This window comes from Rhinolophus sinicus, chromosome 16, assembly GCF_057876585.1.
Source record: "Rhinolophus sinicus isolate RSI-liver-muscle chromosome 16, RSI-T2T, whole genome shotgun sequence".
NCBI lineage: Eukaryota > Metazoa > Chordata > Mammalia > Chiroptera > Rhinolophidae > Rhinolophus > Rhinolophus sinicus.
The window spans coordinates 44,220,021-44,242,898 of NC_142516.1; positions in this window are offsets into that span (position 1 = coordinate 44,220,021).

Consider the following 22,878-nt stretch of genomic DNA (forward strand, 5'->3'; position numbering starts at 1 on the left):
CATATATTTGTCAGGAAAAAAAAGTCATTTTAGATATCCAAAAGACCCACTGCTTGTTTGGTAGCACGACAGTGGTAAAGACCCATAGGCACTAGGTGTCTTTTCTTCCTTTGCTTAGGAATCCAGAATATTTCTGAGGAGTTAATAAAAGGATCTGTATGAAATTAGAATTCATCAATGAGTTTGGCACTGTTTTTTTTGTTGTTGTTGTTTGTTTATTTTAATAATTTAAAGGAAAACTTCAGTATGCAATATATAACACTAAGTTTTAATATGCTCACCTTACTTAATAGAGCATTAGTTAGTGTTTAATAATGTCTGTATCGTATCTGCATACATCCCTGTGACCTTAACTAATAATTCTTGGTTAACCCAGAACCACCTGGATGAGCTTTCCAAGAAAACTTGTCTGATAGTCTGATGTACTAAGAACTGCCTTTATACTGGAGGTCTCGCTGAGCTTCTCATTTTCAGAGTAATTCATCTCAGAATATGGTACTTAGCCAGCAGCCTCAGTATCACCAGGGACTTCTTAGAAATAGAAATGAAATTCTTGGGCCCCATCCCCAGGAACTCTGGGATTAGGACCCAGCACTCTATGTTTTCACAAGATTTCAAGGTTGGAGAACTACTGACCTAAAGAAATTTGTTTTGTAAATTTCTGCCAGATAATGGCTGTGTGTTTGGTTTTAATAGATGGTATGAGGTGACAAATGTTAGCAGTAGCTACTCTATGTGGATAGCGCGATTTTCTTTTGGGAGTTTTAATTGTCGGACTTGGGGCTTTACTGATGTAGAATAGCAATAAATTGCCATTGTAGCCTTCTCTTGATTTCTCTGAGTCATTTCCTGTCCCTGTTCAGCTCTGGAGATTAATTTTCTAATCTCTACCTAAAATAACCCATTAGAAGCTAGTGCAGTGGATCACATCTGCAACTATGAATCAACTCCATTAAAAATCCCCGTGACCAAGTCACACTCTATACCATTCAAAATCTCAGGGGCTTGGGGTGGACTGGTAATGTAAATTCTGTCTAGGTAATTTCTATATATGGTAGTTTGCGGACCAGGGAACTGGAACAGTTGTTGTCAAAGCACCGTCGCTGGAGCAGCTGCATCGATACCATGTAAAAGCATGCTGGAAATGCAAATTATTGAATCCTATCAAATGCAAGTTCTTCAACCTCACCAAAGACCTGCTGAATCAAAAACTCTGGGAGAACCCCCTCCATCCCACTCTCTCCCCTGCAGTGTTTTAATAAGCTCTCTGAGTGATTCTGATGCGCTCAAAAGTTGAGAATGATCAAATTACAGCATCTCACACCTTATGCTCGACATGGAATAAACAGAAATGGTAAAGTCACAATGAACTGTGTAAGGTAAATCCCTAAGTATTTTCAGGTTGAATAAAGATCTCTAGATATGATATCTTTACCATGTCACCACTGCTAACTTCCAGTCATTGCATCGCACTCACTTCTCACTAAATGCTTACTGACTCAAAAGCCTCCCTTGAGGCGAACTCATAGGGAAAATTCTTTCACAAAAAAGCTCCATTTGAAAGTACTGATCTGAAATCTCTCAACTACAAAAAAACTGGTTGCTGAAGGAAAACATGCTATTTATAGCCCTGTGTATAATTCATTAACCTTTGGAAACTCATCTCAATTGCAGCATCTGGCGTCCATGAGCTCTTACAACAGGATTAGCCACCTCGCCAGTGAACTTCTCAGGAGGATTCCAGGACTTGTAATGAACCCCGAGTGCCTTTCCACTTCTGCTCACTGGAAGTGCGGAGAGCTCACATTGAGGGGTCTATTACGACAAATAAATTCCAGCTTTCTAGCCATTGGAAAACTATTATCATTCAGAAATAAAGTTGTAATAATACATACTTGTTGGAAATCTCAAAGGTCATTACAATAAATCATTTTTAAACTAAAATTCCTGTAGAGGAATTGCAACTTAAAAATTCATAGCCCAGCTGGTATTTTATCCACTTACTAACACATTAACTTAAGAAACAAATATTTATCAAACAGCTACTTTGTGTAAGAGATTTAGTAACATAAAGAAGAATCAGACCAAGGACATTTCTTCAAGAAAGTTGTAGTCTACAAATTTTTAAATATATATATATATATATATATATACATACATATATATGTATATATACATGTATTTGTATATATGTATACACATATATGTATATATACATATATATGTGTATATATATGTATATATATATTCATCTGATGTTATGCATCCACATATTTACATACATAAAGTTACATATACAAAGCCAGAAAACAGGTGACATAAAGTTAAGCTATTTGTAGGTAAAAGGAAGACGTATAGAAAATACTTTTAAGAAGTTTGGTTGGGGAAAGGTAAAAAAAATATGAAAAAGAAAAAATGAAATAATGATGCTATGGAAGAGATTGTGGGGGGGAGTTAAATTTGTTTCTCTTCATTTTATCAATAGTAATGATTGTAACAATTATTTTAATAATGTGACATTCAAGAGATACTTAAATATTAAGGGACAATATTATAAAATTCATAAGGATCAGACATTACAAGTGAGTGCATATTGTAGGTTAAAAAAAACCCCAAAAACTATAAAGAACATTTTTTGGGTCACTTGACCCATATGGGATAACAATGGCAAATTAGGTGTCACATCAATTTTAAATTTACTGAAGTTGATAATATTGTGGTAATAATGTAAGAGAATGTCCCTATTCATATGAAATACCTGGAAATACTTAGGGATAAAGGGCCATGATGTATGCAATTTTATTCCCAAATGACTCTAAGAAAAACATTTTATATTTGTATTTGTGTAATTTATATGTTTTATATAGTCTATATATTTTATTTGAGAGGGAAGATAAATTATAAAACAAATGGTAGAAAATATTTATAAGAGGTGAATGGGTAAATATTTTTTCATACTATTCGTATTCTTAGTTTTGCAGCAAATTGAAATTATTATCAATGAAAAGATAAAAACATACAAAAGGACCCAAAGTCTGTGGTTGAAATTCAAAACTCAAAGCCAAAGTGATTGAGAAGATAGCCCTGTGTCCCTAAAAGAATGTTTCCTTTAGTCAATTCTATTAAACTATTCATTCTTCTCCCACCTCAAAAGGTCATTTATTCCTGAAAAATCTCTTGAACAACATATTCTCTTAAGTAAAACATATATTTGGTTTTGTTGTTTTGTTTTGTTTTGTTTTTTTCCCCCAGTGAAGACAGTTTTTGCTGTGTCCGGAACTCACAAATTGACATCTATTATAGTAAACAACATACTTGAGAGCAATTTGGTAATTAATAGCAGTTGGTATAGTGTCCCAAAGAAATAATTTTCTCTCATGAATTTTGTTATATCTGTTTATCAGGTTTCTTAAAGCTCCTTATTGGTTATTACACATAAATATCAAGTTAACATAATATGGAATATGATACCAGATAGTATTACTGCTATAAAGCAGCAATCCATGAGTTCTCTAAGAGAATTGAGTATTATCTATGCAACTATTCAACAGCAAGAAGACTGCATCAGGGCTTTAGACTTGAATCAACTGCTCCATTAAATGTGATGAAAGGCTCAGTAGAAAACACAAGTGATAAACGGAACTTCTTGTTAAGTCAAAGTTTTTTACTCCAACAGAGGTTCAATGGGGTATAACCATATGCATTAATTGACATGCTTAAAAATAATTTACATTAATCGATTCACTGTATTTTCCAAAAATAAAATACATATCAATTTACAATGAATAGATATACAGACATATCCAATGTTAATACAATGTTGAAAACTAGAAAAATAACAAGGCCTGACATTACTACTTAAAACATGCTTCTTTTTAATTTGTTCATCTCTCTCTCTCTAGTTAGTAATGGTTAGTAGATATGTTTTCAATGGTATCTCGCAGGCTCTCCCTTCTACATTATCTTTGAGCATCCCAGTTTATTTAAAAGTGGATGACGAATGTAATAGAGAGTATAAGAACATTTAGCCCAGAATTTTAAATAACAAATTATTTAACTGCGAGTTTGTAATAATCAAACCATGAAGACTACATAATATATCTATTTCTAGACAAATGAATATTATCATTGACTCATAGATTTATAATGTAAAGTGCTACACTCTTGCACATGTCTAACAACCCAATAATTCATAAGGCAAAATATCTTATTATTATATAACTGGAATGGTTTTGCAATTGTGCCCAATAACCAAAATATCTGATTGTGACGTACCCCATTGGTGTTAATTTTTGCTTAGGATTTATATGAAGTTATTCTAACTCTTCTACATGTCAAAGACTCATAAATTTCATGATAGCTTTTATGGACCTGATATCCCCCTAAAACTACATTTTCTAATCCAGGTTACACATGTCTAGTTTCTTAAACATTTCTTATTATATAATACACAAAACTCCAATATGAGCTTGGAAAATTCCCGTTTATCCTTTTGAAATAGAAATAAATGCACAATTTTAAGGCAAACTCCTCATAGAAAATGTAGTTGTTTTCAACTTACAAATTTTTAAACCCATGTTTTTCCACCTTTTCTATAAAAAAATATTGTCAAATCAGTCAGTAAACGGAAATAAATTTGGAGTATTTCCCTAATCTAGCAGTCTCCCAGCATTTTCTTTTTCAACTTATTGTATAAACTATAATAAATTTAACATTTGATACATTTTATTATGAAATACTTTAAATCTAGAGAAGAGTTCAGAAAAAGTTTAATGAATGCTTTTATAGCTACCACGATTTAACAACTCTTAAATGTTCTGATTGTTTTTCTGAAAATAAAACACAGATACAAGAGGATCCCCCTTTAAAACCATTCCTGATACCATTAGCCTCTTTCCCTTCTTTATTGCCTAAGGGTAATTACTATCCTTTCTGTATTGTTAAATTTTTACTACATACTCATGTGCTTAAGTCCACATATAGTAAGCAGTACCTGTATTGTCTCAATATTTTTAGCTGCCCTCATATCATTGGATCATAGTGGCGTATGTAGTGTGTGTTTTTTTCCTCATCTTTCCTTTTCAGATTCTCCTTTTGAAATGGAATGACTTCTCAACTTTGTCACCTTGTAGTGTAAACATTAATAACAGAAAATCATTATTACTAAAGGCTAGATTCTACCTACATTTCTTATCTGTATACTTATGTCTCCCATAGAGAGCATTTTGTTGAGTATATTGAATGGCAAGGTAATGACTCATTTGTTTGTGTATTTTTTTATTTTATAAAAGTTAGATATTTTGAAATGTTGATTAAAAGTGCAGTTTATAGTATAACCTTTGCTGTTTTAAGAATTGATTTAAAGTAGGCAGTCCAACATTACTTCTTCATAGTAAACTGCAGACCTAATTTCTTTGTACATGGAAGAAAGCTGAGAAGAATTCAAAATTTGGTATGGAGCCAAGAGAATTTGGCATTTTTTATTTTGATCACTATTGGTGTCTACTTTGGTGATTGGATGTGTGGACTACTCTTCAATTATCAAATTGCAGCAATTTCTATTATTTAGGCATTAGATTTCATCTGAGCCCTTTCAAGAGCAGTAGATTCTAAACACACAACTCCCAGATGCTGATTTCTCCTCTATTTTACTTGTTCAGTTTTCATAACATTCTTCATGTTAAAGTTTATTTAAAGAAAATAATTATAGGTCTGGCAAGGAGAGAAAGAAAAGAACCATGCGTGAGGATGATGGATCTGGATGAGAAAAAAAATGGATAAAATAATGTGGACAAAATGTGATTTAAAAAGAAAAAGAAGACTGATATTCTCTGGAAAGCTAGTCTGAGACAGTTTTTTTAAAAAAATGTCTTGTGAAGTTTTCTGGGCTGCTTCTGTCCTTCTTTGGAGGGTAACAATCTTTCATTTTTGATTTAATTGTTCAGAACATAGCAGTGTGATAAAAGTTTTTTATGGAAATTTCTCACAGCAACACAATCAATCATATTTCCAACTCATGTGCTGTCTTGAGCCCCTGAGCCTCAAAGACTTTTTTTTCTGGGGAGCTTACTTGTTAAATTAGCACTGATCAAAGGCTAAAACATTTATCATGCTTATTAGTGAATAAACCTAGCAGCAGGTATCCCAAGTGAGGAAGCAAATCCTCATTTCCTGCAAGAATGAATTGGAAATTATCCAAACTGCTTGCAAACATTTTTCAGGAGTGACGAATTGTCAAAAAGAGAGCAGCTGCTAGATGTGGCAGCAACCAGGGTTAGGGGGAAAAAAAGAGCGTCTTTCCAAGGTATCTTCAAACTAGCCCAGGGGGATGTTCTGCAGTTTGATTTACTCTAATTGCCTTTGAAATCCTGCATCAGCTGACCTTACCAATGAGTTCCAAAATAACACCCGGACTAAGACAATTTTGAAATGCAAATTCTTCACCTTTGGTCTTCCTACCCCTTGTTGTTGTTATTGTTGTTTATGAGAACACAAATTGACAAGTACCAAATTGATAGACTTTTGTTTCCGTTTATTGCAAAATGATGCCCAGTGCCGGTTTTACAGGAGCTACTGTCTCATTAGCATAATTTAATCAGTTGGCAGAATGGAGGGAAATGTGCACTGAAAATCCTTTTTTCCAGTGTTTTTTTTAAATTTGTTAATACAAATGAAAAATATTAAACTGTTTGGCACAGTTGGCTTTTACATCACATTTTAACATGTTAGAGTATGTAAACTTTTACTCAGACACTTGTGAATGAATGAATGAATGATTTCAAGCAAAAATTTACCAGAAAAATACATAAAATAAGCATAGATGTTATAAAACTGCATAGGCATGAAATTCAGTATTATTTATTTTAAAGCTATTGGCTCTGTAGGTATATTCCCTTTGTCTCTGAGAATTATGATAAATTATATGATACTTGTGAGGATTACTCAAGAACAAGATAGAATCCTTCCTTTGCAAAGACAACCGAATTCTATTTAGGAAAGGAGGGAGTAATTTACAGTATATGTTTAGCCGACTTAAAAAGATAGATCCAATATAAATATTCTGAGTCAAATACATGTGGTGATAACATAGGTTGGTATCATAAATATTAAGTACATGAAGAGGAGCTATGTGGTATTGTGAGAAGGAGATGTTTACAAAGAATTATAAATGATCAGACACCGTTTATACTTGGTTCATTTTAAGTTAAAATGAAAAGGCAGTTTATTGCTTCCCACACTTTTTCCTCCAATGAAAGAGTCTAACCATCCTCTGAATAAATATAGGCACCCCAGTTTACAAAGGGCACGTTCGTCATTCTTCCATCCACCTTGAAAAGCCAGTTAGAACCTTCTGTTAATCGTAGAACCTCTGACCCTTTTCAGTCTGGCTTTGGACACACTGCAGGTCTCTTCTTTCCCCGTTTGATTTTAGTGGCACTCATACAATTGAAGCTAGTTGGAAGCAAAAAAGAGTCAGAAAATGAACAAGTCCTGTTCCTGGTTCAGAGAATTTTTTCCCTCTCACTCTAAACAAGATTTCTTGTTTCACAGCTTAAAAAAATATCCAGGACTGCATCTCTAACGTTTTCATAATTCATACTTTATCTATTTTCCCCAGAGCTTTCGACTTGTGTTATAAAGAAGACTTTTTAGTTAAAGCTTATTCTACAAGTAGAGACTACTAGCTACTAGACGCTTTGTAGAGTCTCTTGGCCCTTTAAGTGTCTCTCAGATTCACCCTTTCCTTTCTATCTACACTGCTGTCCTACTAATCTAGGTTCTCATTATTTCATACCTGCATTCCTGTTATAGCCTTTTTGTTGTTTATTCCTTCTTTAGTTTCTCCCCTCGGGAACAATATTATTCAAATAATTTCTATATGTAAGATCCCAGGCAGGAACATAGAGGGTTTTCTTTTGTGCCGTTCACGCACCTGTAAATTCATCCTCACCTCACGTAGGCCAGGTTACTTCTCTTTGTACTTATTATGGGTGCTCCATTCTAGCCTAAATTATTCCCTCTCCTTTTCAAGTGTCACTTGATTCATTCAGCAAGTACACATTGAACACCTACTATGTGTATATCTGTACACTTGTTTCCTTATTCAATTATGTATTGTCTAGTCTCCCTCAGGCCCTCTCCATCCCTTAGGTTGAAACCCTTACCCGATATGAGTCTTCTTCCTTCACTGCAGTCCACCATAATTTCTCCCTTCACTAATATTTTCTTGTCCCTCAAGTCAGTACATTGGGTTGAAGCTAATATTTTCAATTGCTTGTTTAATATCTTACTATCTACAACTTAAATGGAAATTACTTGATGGTAGGGATTATATTTACACTGAAAGATTTTTAGGTATTTTATGTCTTTTATTATCTTTCATTTTAGTAAGTGCCCAGGTGTTCAATAAAATCATGCTAATTTATTAATGAATATGAAGAGTATCAAATAATCTAGTGAACATATTGGGCTTAGAATCACTCGTTCACATGGTTGGAAGAATTTTTAAATTTGTCTGTTCTATAGTCTCATCTGACGCTTGAATTCTTCAGTAACATCTCCGAAAGTAGCCAGACTGCTCATCACTTCCTTCCACAGAAGCTATGCTGTCCAAAATCTCCATTAATGCTCATGCTGGCATTTTTCTCTCTATCTTGTTGACCCCTATTCTACTTCTCAGTTAGTGCAACATGAAGGCTGCGATAGGGGTATTGTTAATTTGTCATCTAAAATCTTAATATTCTTTACCTTAGAGGATTTATATTAGTACCAAAAGTACTAAATGATACAGTATTTTAAAATCCTGTATTTTGCAAATCCTGTACTTATGTTACTTGTACATGTATACATTAGATCCAAGCATTTTCTTGTTCTGACAGTAATATCTATAATAAAGCCCCTTTTTGAAATACGAAAACTATAGTTTTTTGCTGGGGAAAAAATGTGACAGTGTAAGAGAAATAATGTTCTCATTTGTTTCCTGTGGAATTAGTACTCAGATCTTCTTTGACTATGAAGTAAAATTATAGATTTGATGTTTGGATGGGGTTTAATTTATTAAAATGGATAGTCATTGTTTTGAGTCACCATAGTTTAGACATTACAAACAGAGGTTGAGAGTATAGGCAGGTAGGCCAAACAAATCCCTTAAGTCAGAACAAAGAAAAATAAATGCACTGACCCCTTCCCTCCCCCAAAATTTGAGTGACCATCCCTGGTCACCCCTTGTGGTTAGTGCTTATACCTGTTACAAGTTATGTGAGAAACTTCTACCATATTTTAATTGTCTGCTACATATTAAAATAACATTTCTTAGGGTTAGAAATCTGTAATACTCTTCTTCATCTATCGCTGACCAGGACATTAAAAGACAATCAGTATGTAATTATTCAACTGGTTAATGCCTATCTAAAAAAACACATACAAAAAAAACAAACAAAAAAACCAACCAAACAAACAAAAAAAACTGTGATGAGGCAAGAGAGTATCTTTCCTCTAAGGGTGACTTTGCCTTACGTGCATTTCCTTTCCTGAGCTCTTGAGAACTCAGCTTTTTGCTGGTTCTGCTGTTCAACCTCTCAAACACATGACTCTAGAGTTGGAAGGTGGAAAGGCTCTTAGAAAGTATCTCGTTTGACTTTCATATTTACAGATATGGAAACGTGAAATGAGATGTTTAGTAATTGGCTGAAAGCAGAACAAGTCAAGATCCAGTCTAGATTAGTCTAGAATAGCGAAAATGCTTTATAGTATAGTGGATTAGAGCAAGGGCTCTGCATGAGACCAGCTGTGTTAAAATCTCAGGGTTTCTACTTGTTGACCATACACTTTCCAGCTTTCCTGTTTCCCTGAATATAAAATAGGTATGCTGTCCGCATTAAATAATTTAATGCATGAATTTAGAATGGTGCCTTGTACATAGGAAATGCTAAATAAGTGCTAACTCAGATTATACATGTTAAATAAAGAAGTTTATTCTTGAAGAACTGATTTTCCAGGGTAAAAAAGTCAGATAGGAGGATTTATGCACTGCTTACTCCTTCTTTTGTCATTCAAAAAATCCATACTATGCTTTTGAGACATTTCACATTTCATATAGATGCAAACATATATGTGTATGTATATGTACATATTCAAAAAGAAGCATTATGAGATAGTTCTTACAATAGTAATCAAAATAATCAAAATGATGTTTTCTATTAATAAGAACAGAGTTATTAAAAACGAGAAATATTAAAATTTTAGTAACAAAAGCAAACAGTGGATGTGAAATACAGGATGTGAAATGTTGTAAAACTGAACAAAATACATATCTTAAATGCTTAAACTTAATCAAATCCTCTCTCTTTCTGAAGTTTAATAAATATGATGGTTGAGATTAGCAAACAGATACTAATTGAAAGTAACTGGTACAAGTAGTGAGTGGTGGGAAGGTGGAAAGGCAGAGTCTCCACGAAAGAAAGGCCAGTTCCTGACTGCAAAATTAGTCTATCGGTGACCTCACTAAAGAGCCATCTTTGGCTAAGTAGGTTCCCATGAAAGGACAGCCTTTTCTCCTTTAAAGTCATACACACACACACACACACACACACACACACACACACACACACACAAATCCCTGAAACTGGCTATCGTCTGGATTATAAATTTTAGCTATTCTAGCAATTGTTTTGTTTGCCATACCTTCTGATAACAAAAGTGTACCAATATCAGGGAACTTCAATATCTTTATTTATGATATCCTTATTGAGAAATATCTCCAGCAAAATTAATCCAAATGCAAACTTTGAATTATTAATTGCATAGGTCTAAAGATGAAAAGACCAAGACAGTAGTGCTATTCATATTAAAAATCAAGTGAGTTTTACATGTATTTCTTTTTTTTTAATTGCATTCTAAGTCCTTTATACTTGAAAGAAAGCTACTTCCTTTTTATTGAAAAAAAAGCATGGCATGAATCACCCACTTAATATATCTCCCTTCACAATGTGAAGTGCTGTAACGCACGCAGCATATGCTTAGGAGAAACACACCATGATTTCTAGCCCAGCTATTCATTGCCACTGAATTATCCCAGTGCTGAAAGACAAACAAACCAAGGCATTAAAAGGCTACAGAAAATGGATTTTTGTCAACTGGTGGTGAGGAAATAAAAGCATATCGGGATAAAAAAAAAAGTGAATTTGGTATGTGGATAGGTACGTTGATTTGAAATACTAGTAACTAAAACGCAAGTGTTCTGCTTTATTCAGGTACCTAGCTGACTCTCCACTATGGCATATTTGTTCTTACACTACAACTTGAAACTTTGGTAAAAATACAATGTGTTGTCTCCACAATCTCTTTTGAATGGTAAAAAAATCATAAGCCATCCAGTCTTACTTATCATTTAGTTTAAATGTAAGGAGCTGGGAAAAAGTAATTTAACAAAGTATATGATAACTTTAAATAAACTCAAGCTGTGAACTAAATCACATAAATAGCATAAGTGTCCAAATTTTAGATTTTGACTCATTGCCTGGTCCCATGTTTGACTCTACAAAATTAAACCTAAAATACCACTGATTGGAAATCCAGCCATCATTTCATATACCACTAGCAAACAACCAAACAAAAAACACTGCTAATTAGATTGGATATAGTATTTTCTTATAACAGAATTTTATTTCATATTTATTGAAGGAACCATTTAACACTCAGTTAGACTTACGTATTTATTTTGAGCATATATATATATATATATATATTTTGAGCATATATATATATATATATATATATATATATGGCAAGCAAAATAAATTGGCTAAGGGGGTTAACTTATTCACATTCAACTGAGAATACTTTTTCCCACACAACATAATCTTCTGTTCCATTAAGGATATTTCTTGAACTATTTCAGAAGGGACTAAGTGCCATCAAGTCAGGACTCTTAAATCAGCTTTATAATTATCTGGACCTGGGCTACTTTTGATTTCATCTTCAGCAATGATGACAAACACCTCTAATTCACCCACTCCCAACTCTTCCTCCAACTATCTGGTTTCTAGGAGATAAAATAATGCTTCACAATTGTCTCTCAGATTTTCTTCCAAACCACTGACACTTACTCTGCAGTTTTGATGTGGCCATTTTACTTTTACTGAAGGACAAGCAATGACAGTCAACACTACCAATGGTATGTTTCATCCAGATATTAGAAATATTGGACTTATAAAAACAAAATATGTATCTTAGAATTTACGGGTGTGTTGTTATGTCCCAGATGAAAATGGCTGCTGCAATTAGTGGAGTGCTAATGTGGAAGCCTCACAAAGGGCTTACTCTTTGGCCAACTGATCTTAATAACTTCAGAATATGTCATCCTTAACTGTTTCTTTATTCATTTGTTCTGGGCACGTTTAATGATCATCTATTATGCTTTCTATGAGGCACTGGAAGAGATAAAAGTCTTAAGTCTCTTTACTTGAAGAGTTTCCAACATAGTCATGGAGAAAGGCAGGTTTAACACAATTACAGCTCAGAGGATAAGTACTTTGCCAGAGGTAAATTCAGTCTTTATGATCATTACTTTGGGAAGCATCTAATACAGCCTGTGGAGAAGAGGGTCAGAAGATGGTTACTGAAAGCAACAAAACATTAGCTGGATCAGGCTAAAAACTTTATTGATTAAAAAAAAGGAGAAACCAGGGAAAGGGGCTGTTTAGGAGGTAGCATGAACATGTATGAGCATGTGCAAAGATATGAAAAAGAGTAAAAAGCATGGAGGTTTCCAGGAACTGTAAGTACAGTAGCTTGTGGAGTTTGGAGACTGGGGTGTGATGGATGTTAAGGCTAGAGTGACCGGCCTCAGGATCCGGGTCACAAACTTTCTTTTTCCTAGGTCATTGAGTATAAATTTTACCCAAAAGTAACCAGTAGTTTCCGAAGGATTCTAAAAAGGAATTTTATCTACATTTTATAAAGATTTATACTTTATAGACCCATTAGGCTAACAAAGTGGGAGAGAGAAAAAAATACCATCAAGAATTTGGCTAATGTTCCAAGTTCCTTGGGCTGGGCTTCACTCAGTAATTCACTGTTTTCCAATTTATGAATCAAAATGTTGCTTTGCGTGTATCTATGAGTTTGCCTAATTAGAAAACTACAGAACATTTAGATCCTTGGGTGAAGGAAGCTTTATCTGGTCTACTGATTTGTAAACTCACTGGACTATACTCTTTATTTAGGTGAAATCTTACTTAAAGGCAAATATGTTATAAGGATTTAAAAAAAAAAAAAAAAAAAGAAAAGAAGAGAGTTCGCTGTATTAGCTGTTGTAGAGGTGGGGAATCCCAAACCTAGCTGCTGGGTAGAACTCTTGCACCAGTTTGAAAATCATTGATTTGTTCTAACTCTTACTGGTAAGATTAAAATGGACCACAGATTCAGATGGCATTGGAGTGCTAATTCCAGTGTGTAAATCCCGTCTTCAAATCCTGTGTCTAGTCTGCTCTCTCTCCACGAAGCTATCTGTTCCAGCTTGCTGGAGTTAATGTCTGTATTTGGAACACTAAGTGAAAAAAACCTCACAACCAGTTTGTCCTGAAAAATGAAGTTCTTGAAATTCTTCCTGTGTAAATGCAGAATACAACAACTTTTTTATTGTTTCTGTGTGTTTGTTAGTGTTTGGTGAAACTCCATGGTTTTTAGTCTGCTACTCAAATAATTTAGATTTGCTTTTCCACATCCCTTCTTTCCATTGGTATACTGGAACAGAATGTCTATAAGTCAAAGAAAAGCACTGTGAATATACCCGTTTGTTTTTAAAATATAATGTATCTGAAGGTGTCTTACATTTGCATCTTCTCCTCTATCCACAGCTATTTATTCAGTAAAACTTTATTGAGGCACAGTGGAGTCTGTGTGTGTGTGTGTGTATGTGTGTGTGAATGTACATGTATGTTTGGTTACAAGTATGGTGATGATTAAGTGGTATTGATGGTGACAAGATCAAGGAAAATTAATCGATTTCTTTCCCAAATCACCTAGGAAATTGCATTAACATGGCTACCTATATTGATGATCCCCTGTGTAATGGTTCAACTAAAGGAGATAACTCTATCCGACCCCACATCTAATCAATTCGATGTGGACACAACAAACATATATTTGTTTAAATATTGGCAGAGAAGAAATGACTTTTTATTCAAATAATTTCTTACTTCATGTTGTTAAGTATTAACATTAAAAGACATTTGAACTTTTATTTTTCGTTTTTGAAAGTAAGCCCCACTGAAAATTACTTGGTTTTTGTGAAGTTTACTCTAGTGCTAAAGGGATTATTTTAAATATAGTTAAGCAAAACAGAATTATGGTTGAAGATAAGCTGGAGGCAAAGAATTAATGAAAAAACTGTCGTATTGTTAGACCCAGAAAATTAGGAGCTATAAATGGTTATTATATTTAGCAGTGTTAAAACTATTTTAGAGGTTGTGAGTTTGGGGATTCCATAAGCCTAAATACATCCAGCTTTACATTAACCTTGAAAAACAATGCATAAGAGCAGAAAAAAGAAAACACATATATTTTTTAAATTAAATAATGTAAAAATATCTAGTTAAGTTTTGTTGTGTGTGTGGTAGACTAATTTTAGTAGTCATTGTAGCTTACATTGTAGCTACATTTTTTTACACAAATGAAGATTTTTTATGTTCATTTTTAAACATACAAATAAACACAAACCTTAAGTATAAACACTAGTGAAAACACGTTGTGTACTGAGAAATAACTGAAGAGTTTGATTTTAAAAAACAAATCATGCATGTTACTTTCAGCAACTTTCTATGTTTAGTAATTTGTGCTTAATGATATAAAGATAAACATCCCTTAATGGTCATTTTGGGGGGAAAATACCTTTTTGTAAAGGCATAGATGAATCTGTTGGTGTTTAACAAATTCAGTTTTTGAGTCTGTTGGAGTTTGACATTAGAGTGATTTTCTCCAAGCTTTAACTTAGCTACACAAAATCCATAGAACTTCTTGTCCTGTTGGTAGTGTTCAATATTTTTGATGCATGCATAAAATAGAACATTATGCAGTTGTAAAAAAATATATTTGATGATACTCATTAAGATGCGTTATTATCTGAAAAAAAGCAAGGTGATGAACAAATTCTAAATCTCATATGTAGTTTATGAAAGAAAATAGATTATATTGTGTTTGTTCCTATAAACATAAAATATTCTGAAAGGACTGTGGAGGAATTAGGACCACTCCCCTCCCCCATCCCGGCCCTTTAAGGAGGATGGTGCCGTGTGACAGTAGTAGAGGAGGACTTCTTACTATATGTTCTTTTGCAGCTTTAAAATTTTTTAAACAATACTAATGTGTTATTAATGCAAATACTTAAAAGTTAAAATGGTCCAAATTAATGAAGAATTGACTTTAAGCTTGATTATGATTTGTTTGCATGGACCCCTTGATTCCTCTGAGCATAAAGGTCAGACCTTACTTAAGAAATTCTGACTGCCAAGACATCAGGCAACTTGTTGTATTTAAAATGTAAGGTTTTGGTTGCATTAGGAATAGTGATATCTTACCAGCAGCTGAAAATGCAAATGAAATGATGCCAATTAAAGGTATTAATTTGCAAATGAAGTGAGGAGATCTCAAAGTCACACAGAAAAAAGTCAGACCTATAGCAAAATAGGGAAGGCCAGGGGCAAACATTAAGAGCCTGCGTGTATTATCAAAGAATTGGGGAGCCAGGGATAGACTCACAAAGGATAGAAAATAAGAGTAAGGGGAAAGAATAGTTTACAGTTCCATGTATTTACATTTAGTAACTTTAACAAAGACATTAAAATCTATAACAAAGCAAATGTCTACTATGGGGTCAGACAGTTAGTTTATGTATTATCAGATTTACCCCTCAAAGCAATTCCTTTGAGGTTATGCATTAAAATTCCTTTGCCATTATAGACATTTCAATGGAAAAGTTTGCAGAGCACTTAATACGTCATCATGCCCAGGTTAAACAAAAAAAAAATACATAAAAAGAATAATCACCATCATTCTTAACCCTTCTATTGCCAAGAGCAAGAGATGATCAGGCTTCGATCCTCCTGTTTATTACTGGATCCATAGCACCTATCTGCTATTTAGCAGGTAAATAATAAGAATTTATTTAAGAAACAAATGGCATCTTATCTGGGTCCATTTTCCTAAACCTACTTTTTTGATTCGCTACCCTCAGAATCACCTTTTGAAAGTATCGTTCTAATCATGGCATTCCAATAAATAAAGACCCCATTACATGTACTTATCTTGTGTTAGGAACTGTGCTATATGATGTATTTATCTTTATCTCACTTAAAAATCACAGTATTCTTTTTGAGATAGGTTATGAGTAAGGCCATCCACAAGATAAACCTGTGAGAGATTATTTTACCAAATTCACATGCCTGATGGCAAAGACAGAAATTTCTTTGACAGAAGCTTATTCATTACCTCTCTGATGTGCAATTCTTATTTTTTAAGTTACTATTTGAAGAAAATGTATTGTGGTAAAGACACTCACTGTACTAGGCACTTTCATGCACAAGATCCTTTAATCCCTTATAACATATTTTTATTATATAGCTGAAGATGCGGCATTCACTTGGGTAGATAATTTGCCTATGTTTACATAGCTAATAAATTATGGCAATCACATATGTCTCACTCCACTATTTATTATTTTATCACTTTGCCACTATGGTACAAGCTTGTTAAAATAATAAATGGACAGATATATTTATGAAAATCAAAATGTCTACTTCTACAATAACCTATTAACCCCAAAGCACTACAGTCCCCTTAGTGAAGAAATCTAGAGAACACCAGAGGCAGGAAAACAAAGAGTGTGAATAATTCCTATAGACAGAAGTGAAAGAAAAAAAATGCAAAGGTGGACATATCCTTCCATATCTTTAGACTAACAAATGTTTGTCAGGAGGATTCCTCAGTAGAAGCAGGAGGGAATTATAACCAGGGATGTGTTGGTTTTCTTGGGATGTAGTACCTTAAATTAAGTTTCAATCAATCCTCTTAATTTTTAGGCTAATATGTTTTTCCTCTGTAATCCTTTAACTTGAAGAATGTAGAGATAGGGGCACAGGAAGATAGATTTTAGTAGAACTTTGCGTTCATTTTCATTTTGTTCAGCCCAGTATACACAGTATAATCTTTGTTCAGGCACCGAACATGCTTTTGGCTGGAGATTCCTTTTTCTTAAAATAAAAAGAGAAGAATACAAGTCTCAAAGAGTATTTAAATATACCCCATATGGTAAGGTCCAACAGTTATCCACAAATTTAGGCCCAACAAAGTTGAATGCTTTCTTTAGTCATTCCAAAAAGTAAAACCTTTTCTTTTTTTTCTATAGTAAAGAAATAAGAAAATCTGTGCGAGATTTTAAATAAGCATTAGGCATATTTTTTATATATTTCCTTAATTCTTCAGTTAGATCTCAACATTAAAGAACTTTTGGCAGGTGAACACCTTCAAGAGGGTAAAGTACCTACTGACAGGTAGGTGTCACAATATTGTAGCTTTCATATGCAAATTGGAACTACTCAGCTTGGTTTTCATCAAAGATTCACAACCTGAAATGTACACTTAAAAGAAATTAAAATGTTTTAACAATAAAATATGAGAATAATAATCTCCAGTTCACTTTGATGTGACAGAATACAAAATCAGCAGCAATTTCCCTAATGGGGCTATTGCTCCCTATTTCCCCAATAATTAATGTCAAATAAAAGATCAACATTTTGTCAGCCAGGATTTGAAGCTGCATGTTGTACTGGAGCATGTTTTGAGCTAAGGTGTAAATCTTAGATTGGTTTGAATGGTCATGTTTTCCAGATAGTCATGGACTGCAAGTCAGACGCTTCACTTAGGAAAAGATTTATTTGAACTGTGGCGCAAGTAGACATTGATAAATAAACTTACCTTCTTAAGGGAGAGTAATTGCTAGGAACATGAGTTTCCACATGAGGCATGGGCTCAATTACTACATTTATTTATGTAATCAGGGAAAGTTCTTGATATAGTCCAGCTAGAGACAGCACATACACACCAACCTTGTGTTTTCCCATCTCTCAAGGGCAACAGCGAGATTTTAAATAAGTGTTGATGAACAAAGTTGAATATTTTGTATTCATGCTCTCGTCTAAAATTATGTATTAGTTTCTAGTCCTTTCCATAATTCAGGAATTAGTATATGGAATCAAGGTTCTCATGTCGTTAACAGCAAATTTGGTCTCATACAACTATTCAAAAGAAAATTTTCTCTTCAGAAATTTGCTCATGATTTTATGTGAGAGAAATGTAATATCCTAACTCTATCAACTTGCTAACTGTGTGACTCTGGGCAAGTTACTTGTGATTTTGCAGTATCTTAGTATCATCATCTAAAAAAAAAATGGTAGTAATAGGACCTACCCCATAAATTCATTGTGAGGTATAAATGTGTTAATCTTAGAATTGTTGCTGGTACATGGTAGGTGCTACTTGTGTGTTTTCTCTTTTATTTACCAAACTGCATATTCAGGAAAGAGTAGATTTCTGGGATTTATGTTCTCTTTGAAAGGTCAAGATTTTAGAATTAAGGTCAAAAATTCACAAATTAACTTTTGAAAGTAATTTGAATCCGCCATGTGTGCTATTGGTATTCATTCTCTCATTCTCATCAACTATCGCTATCTACCGAGCTTTCAGTGAATAAACACAGAACTCCAATTAATTAATAAACCAATAATTGAAAAAGCCAAAATATTTGGATATCAACACACATTCTATCATCAAATGATATATATTTTTTAATATAATAAAAGTTAGTTTGGATATAGTTCACACCAAACTTAAATAATCAACAAAAATTGTAGAAGCTTCAAATTTGCAAACTAAATCTCCAGAATTTGAAATTCAGGAAATATTTCCTTATTGCAAGTATACATAGTTTTAATTCAAGCCCATTTTAAGTTCTGGTTTATCTCTGGTTCATCACGAAACTGACTTAATCGAACACAGAATAAATTTCAGAAATTGTGCTAAACTTTTTCACTTGTTATCTCAATTATCACAAAAACCCTATAAAGCAGATATAACCCTTTTTTTTTTTAATTTAATTTTATTTTATTGGTGAATATTGGAGACAGTGTGTTTCTCCAGGGCCCATCAGCTCCAAGTCATTGTCCTTCAATCTAGTTGTGGAGGGTGCAGCTCAGCTTCAAGTCCAGTCGCTATTTTCAATCTTAGTTGCAGGAGGTGCAGCCCACCATCCCATGTGGGAATTGAACTGGCAACCTTGTTGTTGAGAGTTAACCAACTGAGCCATCCGGCCACCCGTCTGGAAGCTCAGCAGCAGCTCATTGTCTTCAATCTTGTTGTGGAGGGTGCAGCTCACTGGCCCATGTGATAATTGAACGGCAACCTTGTTCAGAGCTCGTGCTCAAACCAACTGAGCAATCTGGCTGCCCCAGATATTATCTTTTTGTTATCCTATAGGTAAGGACATTGAAACTGAGTAAGATTAAGCACTTTGCAAAATTTATAGTTTATTAAATGGTGGAATTGAGTTATGTCTCAAACCCATTCTCTATCCACACACCAATTTGCTATTAAAGTAAGGATGGAGTGGAAAGATGAGGTTATTTTTCTAGTCCAATCAGATCCAGACATGTTCTAGGAAGGAATAGTGGTGATTCTTAGAAAATTAAAATGTTTGAAACATTGTGATTTAAAAATCAACTCTACTGAATGGGATTAGTTACCACATTTAGCCACTATATATGTTTGCTAATCATTCAAATGTACGTTTAATTATCTTTGTGTGTGCAGGTAGGAGGAACCGATATAAAAGCAGAACTAAGGGAGCATCTGCTTTCCCTAGAACACAACAAAAACTAATCATCTTGCCAAATATAGCCCTCATGCCCCACGCAGAACACAATGGGAAAAATCAGTTGCCTAGAACACAGAAAGGATTCAGAGTAGGGCTAAGGAAGAGATTCTTTACTGGCACCATCATTCCCATAACCTAGAACAAAATCGTCAAGCAGCATTTTCTTTATTGTTTTGACAGGGTAATATACTTGTTAACAAAAATAAAGTATCAGTAGGTTAGAATTGGAATGGAAGTAAATCCTGGGGAATTACTGCAAATAAACACTTGACAAGGTATATATGGTGTATGGGTTAGTTCAAGTTAACCTTAATAAAACAAGGTTGGTTTAGATACTGGTAAGAATTGAAAATGTACTCGAGAATCTCACTATGTATCATTATAATGTTATAAATGCTGGCTTAGAGATTGTTAAAAATTTTTTTAGTTTCCATGAAGATCTTTTCCTACTAATTTTTAAGAGAGACACAATGAAACTTGGCCACTTATTGCTGTCAGATTCTGGTGCTCAGAATAGGCAAACACACTTATGCAGTATTGTTGTTGTGGTTTTTCCTTCAGCTGTTTATTTTTTTCTACCCTCAAGTATAATTTTGCTTGGGTATTCCACCTCTTACAATTAAATCTACTCAACTTGGGTTATGACTAATAGATGACATTTATTTTATGTTATGTTCATGTAATCAAGCCAACTCTAATTATGGACATATGGCAAAGTAAATTAAGAAACTCCATCTCGACTTTTCTAAAAAAGAGTTGAAATGAAAAACAATTGAAAAATTAAGAGGAAATTTTGTATAAATATTGACATATCTAGTTTGACATGATTTGCTTCCATTTTAAAGGCAGTTGCAGATATAATTCTAAGTGCAAAGATAGCCAAAATGAACACAAAGTCAAAGACTGCTTTGTTTTTATTTTGGTGCGCATTTCCAAGACATTTATGAAGCCAGTTCTTGATGTAAGGTGTGCTTTTCTAATTCATCAATAAACTAATCAATAAGGAATTTAGATCTATCCACTTGCGTGGAAGTCAGGAAGGGAAATTGTTTGCAGAAATTGGCCCCAAGGTAGAATACAGACAATGTTCAAAACCATATCTGTTATTTGTATGTCTCCCTTCTCTTTTGTGCTACTGAGTCATTTGAAAGTAACATGGACGCTTATAATCTGGCCATAGAACTTCAGATTTGAGATGAATCTTTGTTTATTACATAGTTGGTCAATGACAAAAGGTATTTACTCCTTTATTTGTGCAAATTAAAACTAAGAGATATTCCTTTCCTTTCAGGATGAATGACTAGAATATAAAATATGGAATTGATGAAGAAATTACAATATAAAATGTATAAATGCATGTAACAGTCAAAATACAGGGTACAACAAACTTTTAAGTTGGATTTGTTTCATGTAAATCATGTTTTTGAGATTGCATCATCTCCTTTGTTTACTTAATTAAATTAAAGAAAACATAGAGAGATAAAAGATGAGGTAAGATTACAGAATAAAACTCAAAGGGACCTTCAGAAAGAGCATAATAGATGCAGCCATATTAGAATTAGGATGACGTTACTTGAAATCAAGAAATAACATTGAAGAAAACTGATTCAGAGTAGAGAACAAGCAAGAAAAATTTTCCAAAACATCAAAGAGAAAAACAAACAAAAGCTAACTATCAGAGAAAATGAAGTCTGACAACAGCCAACAAAAAAACAAATATGTTTAATATTACTCGTAATGAAGTCACTAGAACAAAAAGACACATATCCATGGTTAGTTATAATGGAAGAAAACTTTTTTCTGACTTACAGAATGATAGAACTGCATATAAAATAGGCTCATGATGAACAAAGAAGAGACAAGCAAGTGATAAATTTCACAGCACAATCTAGTAATATATTTGAATTTAAAGAATGAATTGAAAATTCTTCAAACATCCAGTGGAAAAATGGAATAACTATTAAAAGGGGAAAAAAGAAGAAGGACAAGTGTATCTAGCAGAAAATAATGGAGCAATGTTTATAGAATTTGAGCAAAAGAGAGAACTGAGATATGCAAAGGCAGAGCCTATGTAATCAAAAATTTACTTCATTCAAGTGAAAAGTGAATACAAATAAAAATACAAATGAAGTTATATGAAAGATATGAAAAAATATGAAAGAAATTGAAGTAACCATATATACACAGAGTAAAATTTATATAGCATACATGAGTATATGGGTTACAAAGCAATAAAAATGTCAACAGTAATTTCTAGAAATTAAGATGTATAATAAAATAATTTAACTATAAAAATGAATATAAAACTATGAGAAACTTACAGGTCAGTATTAAATAGTAAGTAAAAATGGCTTAATTGCCTACTTTTACAGAGGTTAGGGTTGACAGGAACTTTCTTATTATTTATGTTGATGATAATAGAAAAACGCTACTCCCATGATTTTCTTTAAATCTATAGGTCTTTACTGCTAGAATTTAAAGCAGGTTGCATGCCTTCCAAATGACTAAATTAAGGACAAGAAACCAAAGTTAATGTTGCACAACACAGAAAACTTGGGGTTAAAAATGAAGCCCCAAAAAGTGCAAAAATATGAATTAGGATAATCAGTAAAATAGGATGATAAAAATAAAAATGTGTATTCACTGTAACAAAACAAAAATGAGTTTGTTTTTCCGGTAAAATACTAAGAATATACATTTGGGTCAGAAATAAAATCCAACTCTGCTAATTACAGGAAAGTTACTTGAAATAAAGTTGTTTTAGAATCTTTTTTAAAAGTGTGAGCAAAAGTATTGAGGAAAGGAAAATGGGATCAGTAATTTTAATACCAGAGAAAGATTATAAAACAATAAGTCTTGCATCAATAGCAAATATTTAACATGAGATCATCAAATATGCCAAATTTTATATATCTTAAAAATGTACATACATTTTGAAGGAACTATTTTAT